General features: G+C 39.3%; 1 protein-coding gene across 3 annotated transcripts in view; it reads right to left on the minus strand.

Annotated features, from left to right (window-relative positions):
- Nucleotides 1–14,270, minus strand: part of Fgf14 (fibroblast growth factor 14) — a 629,887-nt gene that overhangs the window by 566,841 nt on the left and 48,776 nt on the right. The window contains exon 2 of one of the 3 annotated variants that reach the window (XM_087193215.1): nt 92–248. The exons of the other annotated variants lie outside the window; for them this stretch is intronic. The gene's annotated coding sequence lies outside the window, so the exon portion shown is untranslated. The remainder of the gene's footprint in view (nt 1–91; nt 249–14,270) is intronic. 3 annotated transcript variants of the gene reach the window in all.

The raw sequence follows: 14,270 nt of genomic DNA on the forward strand, positions 1-14,270 counted from the left end.
GGCTTGGTGCTATTGGGTAGGCATGCAGGTAGGTCGACCAGGTGACTCAATAGAAATGCACATTTTGTGCAACCTGCTAAGTGACACTTGCCTGGGAAGACATGATGCTCAGAGTTTCCCTGGTGACATGTTAGTGTACCTTCAGTCTCAGCTCTCAGATGCCACTCAATCCCTGCAGCCACGAAGTCTGTCTGCAGCTAAGCATGCCACTGTCAGCCTCTCTTCAGAAACAGCAGTGTCATGGAGCTCTATGCAGTGAAAGAAAGCAAACAAGATGTTCTCTTTGCCTCGACATCATTCTATTGCACCAAGATTCAAGAACTCTTACAAAAAACTGTGAATCATGACAGATTAGCCTGGGATAAAAGAATGCATTCATATAGGGCTTTTGTGAACAGAATTCTAACTTCATGTTACAGCACAGTATTTATGAACCTGACTGAAAATAATCTGGCATTCTTAGATATTTTGAATTTTGCTTTTAGTCCTCTAAAATATGTTAGGTATTTTTGAGATGAGCATCTGAAAGATAGCCTAGATTTTTCTAAATAACTTATGTGATAAGAAGGGAACTCTGGGATCTAAGGTGATTTTGGTGACTGCTGGAGACAGCCACCCCTGACCTCCAAGGAAATACATTTGCAATCTAAGAACAAAAAGGCCCAGACACCCCCCTCTCTGAGTAGTAGCCTCAATTTGGGAGCCATTTGTCCTTTTTTATTTTTACTAGGATGTGGCTGGGGGTAAAAATGAAGGCTACTATCACACTGAAAAAGAAAAGAGTTTACTGGAGTCTGGATAAGAAGTTAATAGATTTAATGTAATGCCAATTGAAATTCCAACAATATATTTCACAGAGCTAGAGAAAACAATCCAAAAATTCATTTGGAACAAGAAGAGACCTAGAATAGCAAAAGCAATTCTAGGCAACAGAGACATGGCTGGGGATATCACAATCCTCAACTTGAAAATATACTACAAAGCTACTGTGACAAAAACAGCATGGTACTGGCAAAGAAACAGACCCAAAGATCAGTGGAATAGATTAGAAGATGCAGAAACAACTCCAGACACACTCAGCCACCTCATCTTTGACAAAGGAGCCAACCACCCTCATTGGAAGAAAGATAGCTTATTTAATAAATGGTGTTGGAAAAACTGGATTTCAACCTGCCAAAGATTAAAACTAGATCCATACCTATCACCATGCACTAAACTAAGATCGAAGTGGATTAAAGATCTAAATATTGAGACAGAAACACTAAACTTGCTGGAAGATAATTTAGGTAGAACTCTTGAGGACATTGGCATAGGAAAAGACTTTATGAACAAAACCTCAGTAGTATGGGAACTAGCACAAAGAATCAACAACTGGGATCTCATCTTATTAAAAATCTTCTGCACTGCAAGAGAAACCACCAGCAGAGCTAAGAGACAACCAACAATGTGGGAAAAAATTTTCGGCAGCTGTACCTTAGACAAAGGACTACTGTCTAGGATATATAAAGAACTGAAAAACATTAGATCTCCCAAATTCAAAGACCCAATTCAAAAATGGGCATCTGAAATGAACAGACATTTCTCAGACAAAGAAGTAAAAGCAGCAAATAAATATATGAAAAAATGTTCAACATCACTGTTCATTTGAGAGATGCAGATGAAAACAACACTGAGATTCCACCTCACCCCAGAAAGAATGGCTGTTATCATGAAATCATCCAATAACAAATGCTGGTGGGGGTCTGGGGAGAAAGGAACCCTTCTCCATTGTTAGTGGGAGTGCAGACTGGTGCAACCACTGTGGAAGTCAGTATGGAGATACCTCAAAGAACTAGGCTTAGAGGTCCCATTTGACCCAGCTATTCCTCTGCTGGGTATCTTCCCAAAAGAATTAAAAGAATCATACCACAGAGATATATGTGCACCCGTGTTTGTAGCGGCACAGTTTGTAATAGCTAAAGCTTGGAAACAGCCCAAGTGCCCATCAACTGGAGACTTGATAAAGAAGGTGTGTTTTTTTTATAAAATGGAGTACTACTCAGCCATAAAGAATGAGAAACTAGAGACATTTATAGCTAAATGGATGCATATTGAGGCCATACTCTTAAGTGAAATAAATAGGACACACATGTGTAAATACTGAATAGTTTCTCTAGTGTGAGAAACTGAAAGTGTAATTAAGGATTAAAATGATTAAAATGAATAATCAATAATTTGAAATAGGAAGAAAAGGCCCAAAGGGGTAGGGGTGGCAGGAGGGGAAGGGGAGAGATCAGAGTCACTGGCTGGAATCTGGAAAGAATCCATGTGTAGATTGTGTTTAAGACTACAGGAAGAGATGTAGATAGAGACTAGGCTGGAGCTCATCAGTGGGTTGGGAAGGAAGAGTCACTGAGATCAGAGGAGAGAAGGGTGTGTTTCCAGAAGAAGCACATACAACTATGTACAGTACACAGTACTCGATAGTGTGATAAATGACTGTTACTGTTTTAACATGCTGTGCTTTTCATCCTTTAGAGCATAATCCTACTTATATAAAAGAGTTTACTGTAAAACAGTGTGCCTCTATACCAGTGGTAGCCTCATGTATCTGGTGTTTAACTGCATATTTGGATAATATCAAGGGGCCATCACAGATGATTGACGCATACCTTCTCAGTTTGCACTAGAAGTTGGCACTGTGTGTGGTACTTTGTGACGCACACAGATGAAATTGCCTAATAACATATTTCTCAGATGATATTTCCATCGTGTGTCACATGACTGCATTTAAATTTAAATTTTAAAAAATTTTGCCTATGTAGAATCTACTAGCTAATTGGAATTTTTTTCCAGACCACTATTTGTTCAATATTAACTTTGAAAATCTTTCTAAAACAAATCTCAACCTTTGTAATGCTTGAGATTTTTTTTTAATTATATGGAAAACTGTTTAAGTACTTTTCAGTTTTGCTTTGGTTGAGTTCTATTATATTTGAATATTATTATAGTTTTTTCCCTTGCATTGCTTTTCTTTGAATAATTTTAATTTTTGTATATGTGTGTGTTTAGCAAATGATAGTAAAGTTATACATTTTTTAAAAAAATTTTCAAAAAAGGAGTTAATAGAATTTCAAAGGCACTTGGATCTGTTTATTTCGCTAAAAGGTGGCAGGGTGTTGGAAAATGGTTTGCACCTTCAGATTTCTAGCATTTTGTGGACTTACAAAAAATGCACTGTATTCAGTTCATTTACAATTCTATCCAATGGTGCATGGATCGTAACTTCTTGCCAACTGTGCTGGGTTTATATTCAAATTGTTCTTTACCCCACTTCTTTTGCTGTTTTTGGCAAATTTCTTAGAGGCGACCCATATAGTTTGGAATGGAAAGCAACTGCATTTCATATCAACAAATACTTATCTTTGAAAGAATCTAGGAAAGAAAAGCATAGCAGTAATATTTATAACCTTGCATCTGCTTTGAACTACATCTAGCTAGGATTGTTAGCAATCCTCTGTCCTCTTGCCCCAGTGCATACACACACACACACACACACACACACACACACACAAAGAAGAGCGTTTCATGGTCCCAGAAGTTTCATGACATATGCATGCTTTTTACCCTAAAATCTTGTTGTATCTCAAAATATCTCAGAATTTACAACCAAAGATGCACTATTACCTCATCGTTCCTTTCATCTAACAAACTATTTCCTGATTCCGGAGTAATTAATTTGCAGCTGGAATGACCTTTTATGTACACAGAGGGATACAGTAAAGTACTCAACAAGCAAACCTTAAAATCAATACATAGATCAAAAAGGCAGCAATAAAGGTAAAAATGGCTTCTTATGATAATAGCTAAGGCTCTTGCAAGAAAACAAGATAATCAATTAGATTACCATGGTGAATGTACTTCTGTGGATATTCAGTCTGTAATGAAATGGCAAGCAGATTGACTCTCAAAAAAGTTTTCATATTTGAACAATGGTTTGGTCAATCAAAAAGTACTTATTAATTATTAGGTACTCAGCTCTGAATTAGATGCTCAGATTTTTCTAAAGTAAAATATGTACTGTTATGCTGTGCAATCATGGTAAGAAAACTAGTAAGTGTTCAGTAGAGGTTAATAAGGAATAAAAAGGGCCCTTGTGAAAGGGAAGACATTAGAATATCTAGAGACAATTAAGGCTCCCAGATAGGTAGGATGGGGCATCATCCAGAACATAAGTGAGCAATTTTAAGAAGGAGCGAAATGTTTTCATGGGAGACCAGAGAAGAATTAGAGGGTTATTATTTGATTTATGCAAATAGAAAAGGAAAAAAAAGCATTCCATCATGAGAAAACAAATTTATATTGGCGGTCCTGTGTCATCCACAATGACATAAAGTAGAAGAACAATATCCATCCATCATCCACTCATCCAACCAGTCATTCACTCGACAGTTTAAAGTAGTAGATGTGTGTTAAAGACGATAATAGGCTTTGAAGAATATAAACGCATACAGTTCCTTCCTGCAAGTGTTCCCTCTAATTTGTCTGTTCTTTCCCTTACTCCAACATCCCCCTGTCCCTGCCAGGAGCTCCCAGGATGAAGACCGACAAAACTGCTGTTTGAAACATTGTCTGTGATGGAAAATGCTACCATTCTACAAGGTTTCCAAGTCGGATCATTTTGATGTCCTTCAAATATGAATAAAAGACAGAATACTGACACGCAGATATGCAGACACAGAATACTAACACACAAACATTGCTTTTTCTTTTTTAACTTAGAACTGCGAAATGATTAAAGCCAACTATCAACCATAGTTGACCTACTGAGGGAGAACATTAGAGAGGAGCCATGTAGATAGAGACCGGTGAGTGGGTAAACTTAGGACTCCCAAGACGAGGCGCGTGTTTCTCTGAGGCTACTTGCCCTCCCTGGCCTCTGTTAGTTTGCCTGTAGATCCTGCTTGTTTTCTAAGTTGCACCTGCTCAATACAGAGGCCTCCTGAGCTGTAGGAAAGCACCAGGCTCATTTGGAAACAGATTAATTACAGACTAGAAATCTTCACTCAACTACTCAAGGTTTCTGCTGATTCAAGTAAAAACTCAGTGCTTTCTGGCATTTTTAAGACACTGCCTAAAACTTATGAGACAATTAAAAATGGAAAGTATGCTATAGTGTAACTCTTGGCTCTAAGCCCTATGCCATCTGAATAAGTCCACCTCAGATACAAAATGTTTTGGGAGGGATGCAGTGCTTCTATGAACTTGCCATGAAATCCCACACAAAAGTCACTTAAGATTCCAGGCTTCAGTTTTCTTTCTTTGAAAAATAAAAGGAAGATGGACTAAATTAACTGCACAACACTCTATGATTCTACCTATATCCTAGGGACAGGACCTACCTCAACAGTTACTGTTACACCTGTGGACAGTGGCAGCGACTAATTCAGCAGCCGTAGCTAACAACTAACTTGCTAATATATGACTTTGTGATTTAAATACATCAGAAAGAGAATAATCCAGTCACTGAGGTTTGTGATAACTCAAGGAATAAAAAAACCACAGAACTAAGCTAAATAGTCATAGGAAGCCAACTTTAGGACCCTAGTAAAAATAGGGATATCCATATTTACTCTCCACAAATTCCTAAACCTATCCAAATATCATCAGTACAGGGCAAAATGAGTCAAGAGGCATATTTTCACAAGATAAAATAAAAAGAACAAAACTGAGAATTTTGCTCTTTCACTGGTTTTCTTAGCTGAAAGTGTTTTCTTCAGTAGGAATGTAATTATCAGAGTAACAGTTGAGTTATAAACCAAACCTACTACTCTTTGAAGTTTTCAAGTACAACATTCACATGACGTTAGTAAGTATAACAACAAAAGCTCAGAGAAACATCCCAAGATGGGGACAATTTATTTTGAAATTGCTGACCAAACATTTGTGGAGTATACTGTTTTTGAGAATAGAAACAGTCACCATGCCTCTCAGATACTGTTGAATACACTTATAAACCTATTCAACCGAGTGCCATTCATTGTCATTAGATCATGACAACACAGAACTAATAAGAGCTTAAAGGCTAAGAAGAAAGGACAATTAAACATACAAACTATTCGGAGTGGCTTGAGAGAAGAGCGATATAGGGGCAGATCACGGGTGAATTCCCTTAATCTGCCCCTGTATCAATTCCCAGGGTGGGGTTAGGAAGTTGGACCAAGACCATGAATTCTAGGCAGACAGAGCTTTTCACAAAATAATTAGTAGCCCTGGTTGCAGTGCCCTAGGCACCGTTAGTTGCTCCTTAGCTCAAGCAGGGATTTCTAGGGCAGCTATTGCATGGCCTCTTGGGGAGGACTTGGTCTGCCAGGCTAAGACGTCTAGAGCTCACTAATACAGGGCTTCAAACAGATGAATCACATAATCAGATTTGCCTTTAGAAAGATAACTGTACCAGCTGCATGGAGAATGCATTGGAGGGTGTGATATTAGAGACAGTCGTAAGCGAGAGTCTTGGCTTCCAAACTAAATTTAAGTGACCTCTTTCTACAAATTCTATGGGTCAAACCTTCTACTAAACATAGCTCTCATATTCATCTTGCCTCTTTAGCAGCAGAGCAGAATCTAAACATATTTTGAAGGTTAATATTTTTTTAATATCCTGTTCCTGTTAGATTTCCTTAGCAGAAAAAAGAAAAGCCACTCAAGGCTGACATTAAGATATATTTCTTGAGCGGCTGTTTTGATCATTCTAACTCAATCTTTCTTTGACTTTACTATTAAATACAGTGTGGTTAAGCTTTTTGCAGGGAAAAATTCTAATAACCATATTCCCTGACTTGTGTTTTTCATGCTCTGTCACAGAAAGAACATGGAAATATGGTATGGTTTTAAGCTGATTATATAATTCACAGAGAAGGCTGTTCCATTCTTGGTTATTAGGAAAATTATTAAGTTGGCAGCAGCAATCTGCATAGCTTTTTCTGTTTCTAACAAAAAAGAAAAGAATGAAGTTCATCACTTATTAAATGATCCTCTATGAACATATTATCCTGTGGCTATAATCTTTTAAAATTCCCCCACACCTATTAAAAACTAAATTAATCAAATCATCTGTCAGAATGTTGAAAAGAAATAGATGATGTCAAAATGCTGCAATTTCTACTAAAGATTCCTTCAATCTTATAAGGAATCTGAATTTAAATACAGCTGTTTCTCTAAGGAACCTCATGAACCCCATAGCCATTAAACTTATAACACAGGTTGCTTATGGATAAAGAATATCCATGTTTGCCCACTTTGGCAAGCACTAACTGGATGTGTAAAAACATAAACAATGTCAGTTATTTGAACAATTATTTGAAAATTGCACATATTTTCAAAAATCAAAATAAATTTCCTTCCTCAAAGAATACTGTCCAGGGGTGTACTTTTATTCATTGACTCAGGTTGGCCCCATAGTTGAGCACTTGCTGCAGGCTCTCAATGTACTTAGAGAAGGAGAAGAGGCACGGGTCAAGAGATCATTCCCAAGTCATGGTCAATGGTGACTGTTTGCAAGGTCACGTGCTAAGACAGTTATGCAACATGAGAATCAAAGAAGAGTTGCAACAGGAGAAGAGTGAAGGTTTGATACATGAGTAATAATTTTCTAATAAAGAAAGGAGCAAGGGACATTTTTTTAGGTGGACCTGTGTGGTCCAAGACACAAGAGCATGGAGCAACACTGACGTGCAAAGCCGGATGTTTCTGGAAGCAGAGCTATGAAGTGAGGAGCTGGAGAAGAGGAGGAATTTTACTGAGTTCCAGATGAGAATCCCCAAAATATAACCTCTGTCTTATGATCTTAATTCTACTTTTAACTTGTGACAAACCCCAGGGAAAATCACATAGTCATTCCATTTCTCTTTTCCTTTTTGAGAGATACTCTACCCACTTCCTGAACTGTATTAAAGAAGTGAAAGAGATAATAAATAAGGCAGTGTTTTAGAGAGCATGACCCCAATATTACTTAAAAGTATTGTTATTTTAACAACACAGAGTGAACAAGAAATAGTAAACACTGTATCATCAGTGCTTAGGGGAGAAACAGATTTGATACGAACTACAAATACATAAGGATTTACAAGAGGCTTACAATGGCCGCCTGCACAGTTGGGCGTGGAAGAGTGAGAAAGAGCTGTCTGCACGCTGGAGAGCCGAAGGATCCAGTCGAAGACCTGGCCCTCACTGCGGTGTCCCCTGGGAGTTCCTACCAGGAGCCCCGGAGGGTCTGCACCGGAAGCCAGGAGACCACGTCCAAGGGGAAGCAGCCTTCCTTCCTTCCTTCTTCTTTCCCCTTTTATTCCGTCCAGGCGACAAACCTATTGATTGATGTCACTCACACCCTGAGTGGATCTTCTGTTTTCGGTACATCCTTTCAACCACACCCAAAACGATGCTGATCCAATTTAGTCGGGCGTTTCTTACTCAAGTAGACACAGTTAACTGGCAAATACACATTTTACAGTAAGTAGAATCAGAAAGTGTTTGTATCTCGTGCTAGGATGACTTTATTAAACATAGCACCATTTGGTGTGCCCAACCCTTCCGTTTTGTTTTCTGTTTGTTTGTTCGTTGAGACGCAGTGGCATCCCAAGGGAAAAATAATGAAGCAAATAAAAATGCTCTCCATCTTCCCAGCCTATCCCTTTCCCCTATTCTTTGCTTTCTCCCTCCAGCAGACCTCTTCCACCCCACCCCACCCCACCTTTCTAAAGTAAAAGGCTGCGACGGATTTATCTCCTATGTTGGTTTGGATGTGTTGCTATGGATTTTCTCTCTCTTGAGGCATTAGCATTTTAAACCATATGTGTCTGCAGCTCCTGTACTATTAAGAAAAATGTGAAAATCTCAAGGAACCAGTATGTGTTCACTAAAATCTCCTCATGCTAACCCAGCCTTATTTACTTCTAAGAAACTCCTACTGGAGAGCCAGGTCATGAGAGTGCTACTAAGGCAATCTCTTTTCCTTCCATCTGGGCTCCTGACTGGATCTCTCCTATTTTCCCTTGGGACCAGAGAGGGACATCATCAGGAGCATCCCAGTCAGACGGACAGATTCAAAAGTCTAGCAATAACCTTAGCCAATGTGTGTGGGTTACTCCAGGATTAATCTCCCTAGGATGATGGCAGAGAACTGCTATAAAGGTAACAATGATGGGATATACAGGTCTCTACTACCTTGACCACATGTAACTCTTTTATCTATAATTTGGTGGAAATATCTGGTTATGAAATATATATATTACCAGATCAAAAGATGAGGGCTAAAATCTACTTCAGAATTATCAGAAAGCCAGAGATATTGGTTCCTATCAACAAGATAAAATTTAACAAATACAAAAACATTACATTCAGCTTTAGAATTAAAAAATTAAATTATAAGGTAGAGAAAACCTAATCAAGAGATGGTGTAAGAAGGTACATCCACAAAATGGAATAGTATATATAACTATGCAAACTATGTAGCTACTTAAATGTTGTGAGGCTATGCGAGCCTGTGTACTAAATAATTATATAACTATTTAACTGTACATGACTATATCACTGTAGTTTCAAAAAGATAAGCAACATATCCCAAGTTAAACAGCTGATGACATATAGTGATGAGATGTAGCACTCAGGTGCAACCAAATTCAATTCCTGAAAGTGTGCAGAGCCATGTACAGATGGAGAGAAAACATATATAAGTTCATAATACACACTCACATTCATATATATACATACATATTAATATGCAAATCTCATGGGCAAAGTCATTAATATATAAAGTTTTAACAACTGGATGTTCTGGGGCCTAGATGGCATTATTTAGTGATTTTAAAATATTTTGCCTCTAAATACTCTAGTTTATTTCATAATGATCATATATTGCCTGTATAATTAAACTGCATCCTGTAAATAACTGAAGCATTGCAGTGATAAGAATTGTAGCATTAGTTAGCATGTGACTCTGATGGCCAAGTCATTAAAGCAGTTCTGAGGTGTCCCAGGGAGGGCCATACTTGACTAGAGAAAGGAAATACTTCCATGTGTCTGTGCTGATACCCAGAACTCTGTGTTTCACAGAATATCCAAACTGGGTAGCCAGGGTGGGAGAAGGTATAGAGACCACATCTTACAAAGAAATGCTAAGGAACCAAACAAAGCTTAGAGAATACAACACTGCAGGGAAATGAAGGGGAGATGTACGACCACGACCAGTCAGAATGGAAAGTTTAGAAGCAGAGTTCAATTTTTTAGTGTTATTCAAGAGAGAAAACTGGATGAGTGGACCAATGAGCCATTAAATATTGAGGTCCTTCCAGGCACCAGGCCCTGTGCTTGACACTAGGGATTTACAATGGCCCAAGACATAGTCACTGTCCTCAGAGAACTGTCGGGCAAGCGAGTGACTCATCACATTATTAAAAATAATTAATGACACTGTGCAAAGTGTCCCCAAGGAGCAGAGCACTTGGCACTGTGGCTTGGCCAGGGTGTCAGGGAAGATCCTGCGAGGTGGTGAGGTGAACACCTGAAGGAGGAGGGGCTGGCTTAGCAAGGAGTCACCAAGTTTGCATGGGTAGCAGGTGGCTTCAGAGACTGTGCAGCGTGGGAGGGAGCTGTTTGTTGCAGAATCAATAAAGCCCACATTCACTGCTGCATAAAGGCCACCCTAAGCGTGCTGCAATCCAAACTGTCGTGGCCATGGAGCCCCCCTGAAATGAGTTCACCGTCAGATCCAGAGTGACAGAACTGTCAGCTCTGTCAGCATTCAGCCTCAGCTCCTAAATGGAAATCACCCCAGGAAAACGAGATGGCACAAGAGAGGAAAAAGTTTGCTTTTGACTCAAAACTAGATTAGGGTAGTCTGATTCTGTTTTGTCCAGGATAGAGAGGTCTTCAGCCACATTCAGCAAAGGGCCACTGACACATAAAAACATGGATGCTATTCCAGGGATCAATCTATACATATTAAAGAAAACATTTTAATGACTAAGAAAGGATAGGACACAGAAACATCCCCCAGAATGCATATGGCCCTCAGTATGCTTTTCTGAGTAATGGAATGCAATCTGATAAGGACATCTCATGAGGATATGTGAGTGGGCAAGAAATTTGCAGATAAGCTTTGACGTGGGCAAGTGTAAAATTACACATTTATGTAAATTAATTAAAATGTCCTCTGTAGAAAGACGTTTCTCAAGGAATCATCTCAGAAGAATATCTAAACATCAGATATTCCCTAAAAACTTGCTACTATAGTCAAAACAATATATAAGATGCTAAATAACCCTAGATTATTGACAACTGTCCTGCGTATATAGAGCCCATCCTTAGGGAAAAAGTTTCCGAAGAGACAGGCAGTCATAAGAGATGGTACAGGATACATCAAGAGGGAAACTGAGTCGCCTGTAATTCGAGGGAAGAAAAAGAAAGAGGAAGCATTTTCCCTTTGGTCCTCGTACAGAATGGGAGTTAAAGAAGACAATTAAGAACCATGGGAGTCAAGTGATACAAATATTAAACAGAAAGACCAAAAGTAAGGAGAAGCAAGGGTAGCAAGCCTGGGCATAAAGGAAATCACACAGATAAGGAAGAATGGTCCAACACCAGATAATGCCAAAGGTAGTTTATGCTAGAACCATGGTTCTCAAGACATGGTCCCTATATCAGCATCACCTAGGAACTAGTAAGAAATGCCAAATCTTTCTCAAGCCCCATCTCAGGTGTGGGGGTCAGAAATTCTAGGTGCCAATAATCTGTGACTTAGCAAGCTCCAGACAGGAATTGCTGCTCTGTAAGACATCCCTGGAGATAGCATGAAACTTAAGGAACACACACCAAGGCCTGCTGGTTACCCAAGGAAGGGAACTGAGGGAGGCCTCATCAGACAAGGGCCTCTCTTTTTTCCTCCAACCTTTTTCACATTCCTTTAGCAAAAAGATACTCCTTACTTGACAATCTTCTCTTTCCAAAAACTTAAACACAGGTTTCTGCCTCATATATCAGCTCCTAATGGCTTTATCTAAATCAGGCGTCCCATCCTCCAGGACACAGATCTGTTAGGAAATGGGCCATACAGCAGGAGGTGAGCAACAGGTAAGCACGTGAAGTTTCATCTGTATTTCCAGGATCTCCTCCCCATTTATCAGATCACCTCTTGAGCTCCATCTGCTCTCAGATCAGTAGCAGCAATAAATTCTCATAGAAGTGAAAACCCCACTGTGAACTGCACACACAAGGCATCTAGGGTGTGCTCCTTATGAGAGCCTAATGCCTGATGAGCAGAAGTGGAGCTGAGGTAGTGAAGCTAGTGCTCGGGCATGTAATTACTATGTATGGAAAACATATATTAATAAGAAAAAGACATGTAAAAATCCAAAACCCCACCTCATCCCCAGTCCTTAGAAAAGTCTTCCATAAAACGGGTCCTCAGTGCCAGAACTCAGTGCCACAAAACGGATCCTCAGTGCTAGAACTGCTTGATCTAGAGCACTGGTTCTCAACTCAGGCCACTTTGCCCAGCAGGGAGTATGCTGCCTTTGGGAGCAGGTTTGGGTTGTCAAAACTGGGGGATGGGAGAAAGAAAAGATTTGGGCTGGGAATTTAGCTCAGTGGTGCCACCACCTGCCTTGCAAGCACAAGGATGGGTGTTCGATCCTCGGTTCCAAAAAAAACCACAAAAAACTGGGGGATGGGGTGGCTCTACGGCATTTATGGGTAGAGAGTAGGGATGCTTCTAAACATCTTACAATTTACAGGACACTCCCCATGATGAAGAACTCTCCAGTCCAAAATGTCAGAAGTGCTGCTGTTGAGAAATCATGATCCAAATCAGTTGTCCTGGGACATAAATTAATGTCAAACTCCATCTGTGAGTTCTTCCTTTCCCCCAGCCAAAATTGGTTCTACTAAAACTTGTGAAATCCTGATTCCCCCCATAAAGTCAACTCCCCTTTATGCTCAAATTTTTGTCTGCCTCCATCTACTCAACCTAATTACATGTGACTCTTCCTGGGTGGCACAGCTCTCTGAACTGCATTCTCCGTGTCAAAAATGAATATAACACTCATTTTATCTCTTAAAATCCCCAAAGAGAATTAATGATATATTCTTAGCAGTTCATCTTTTAGGACTTGCACATGTTGAAAAAACATCTTACGATAGTTTCTGTGATAATTCTATTTCAAGGGGAGTCATAAAATCCGCAAATTTCAGTTCCACATGGGTAGTAAAAATACATGTCTCCACATAAACAGTTTTTGTTTTTTCTTTGTATCAATAGAAACTTCAAAGCCAGGAAGCTGAAAGTTGAATGCTTCCAGGAAGAAAGTTGAAATCTCTGAATATCTTTAGTTCCTTGATTTTACCTAAATGTAATACACTTATAATATAAATATAATATATTTGTCATTAATTGGTTTCATGAGGGGCAATTAGTACCAAACATCAAACAAATTGGACTACAAAGGGTAGTGATTCATGAGGCAACCAATACTGACAAATTCCAGGCTGAAATAAATGAGATGAAATTTTTGCATCAAAAATGCATCAGGTACCAAATTCCATGAGTTTCAAAGCAGTCAAGTACCAAAGTACGACCATAAATAGGACAAATTCTGAGAACGAGATGAAAATCATGGGGTAACAAATCCACAAAGTATCTGAAAAGTATTATTTTCACTAATTAAGCAGTCTTATAGAATTGATGGACCCTATTTTTGTAGCTCAAAGTAAAAACTAATACTAAGGAAAGGAAAAAAAGTGAAACACACACACACACACGTGCACCCACATGCACACACATACAAACACCCTGAACTATGCCTGAGAGAGCTACTGAGGGAGTAACGGGTAGGTAGACAGTGCAGGCTCCCTGGACAAAGGGATGGGTCCATGTCCAGGGCAGGGTGGGGGATGGCAAGGTTTTCATCACATTGCTCAGAACAGCACACAATCGAAAACTTATGAATTGCTATTGCTGGGATTTTCCATTTCATATTTTCAGACTGCAGTTGACCTCAGGCAACTGAAAACCACAAAAGGCAAAACTGTGGATAAGAGAGACTACTGGACAGTCTTAAGTATAAAGAAATCATACCAAAGAAAGAAGTGTGGAAGAGCTACTTCGAAAACCCCTACAATCCAGAGTCTTAAAATGACAAAAAAAAAAAAAAAAAAAAAAAACAGGTCCTATCTTCTGTGGGTCAGAAATTCAGGAGCAGCCTCTCAAGAAGGTGCTGTGGGGTTAAGGGTGAGGA

Source organism: Heterocephalus glaber, unplaced genomic scaffold (genome assembly GCF_053883595.1).
Source record: "Heterocephalus glaber isolate CG9 unplaced genomic scaffold, H.glaber_assembly_v1.0 deba00001579, whole genome shotgun sequence".
NCBI lineage: Eukaryota > Metazoa > Chordata > Mammalia > Rodentia > Bathyergidae > Heterocephalus > Heterocephalus glaber.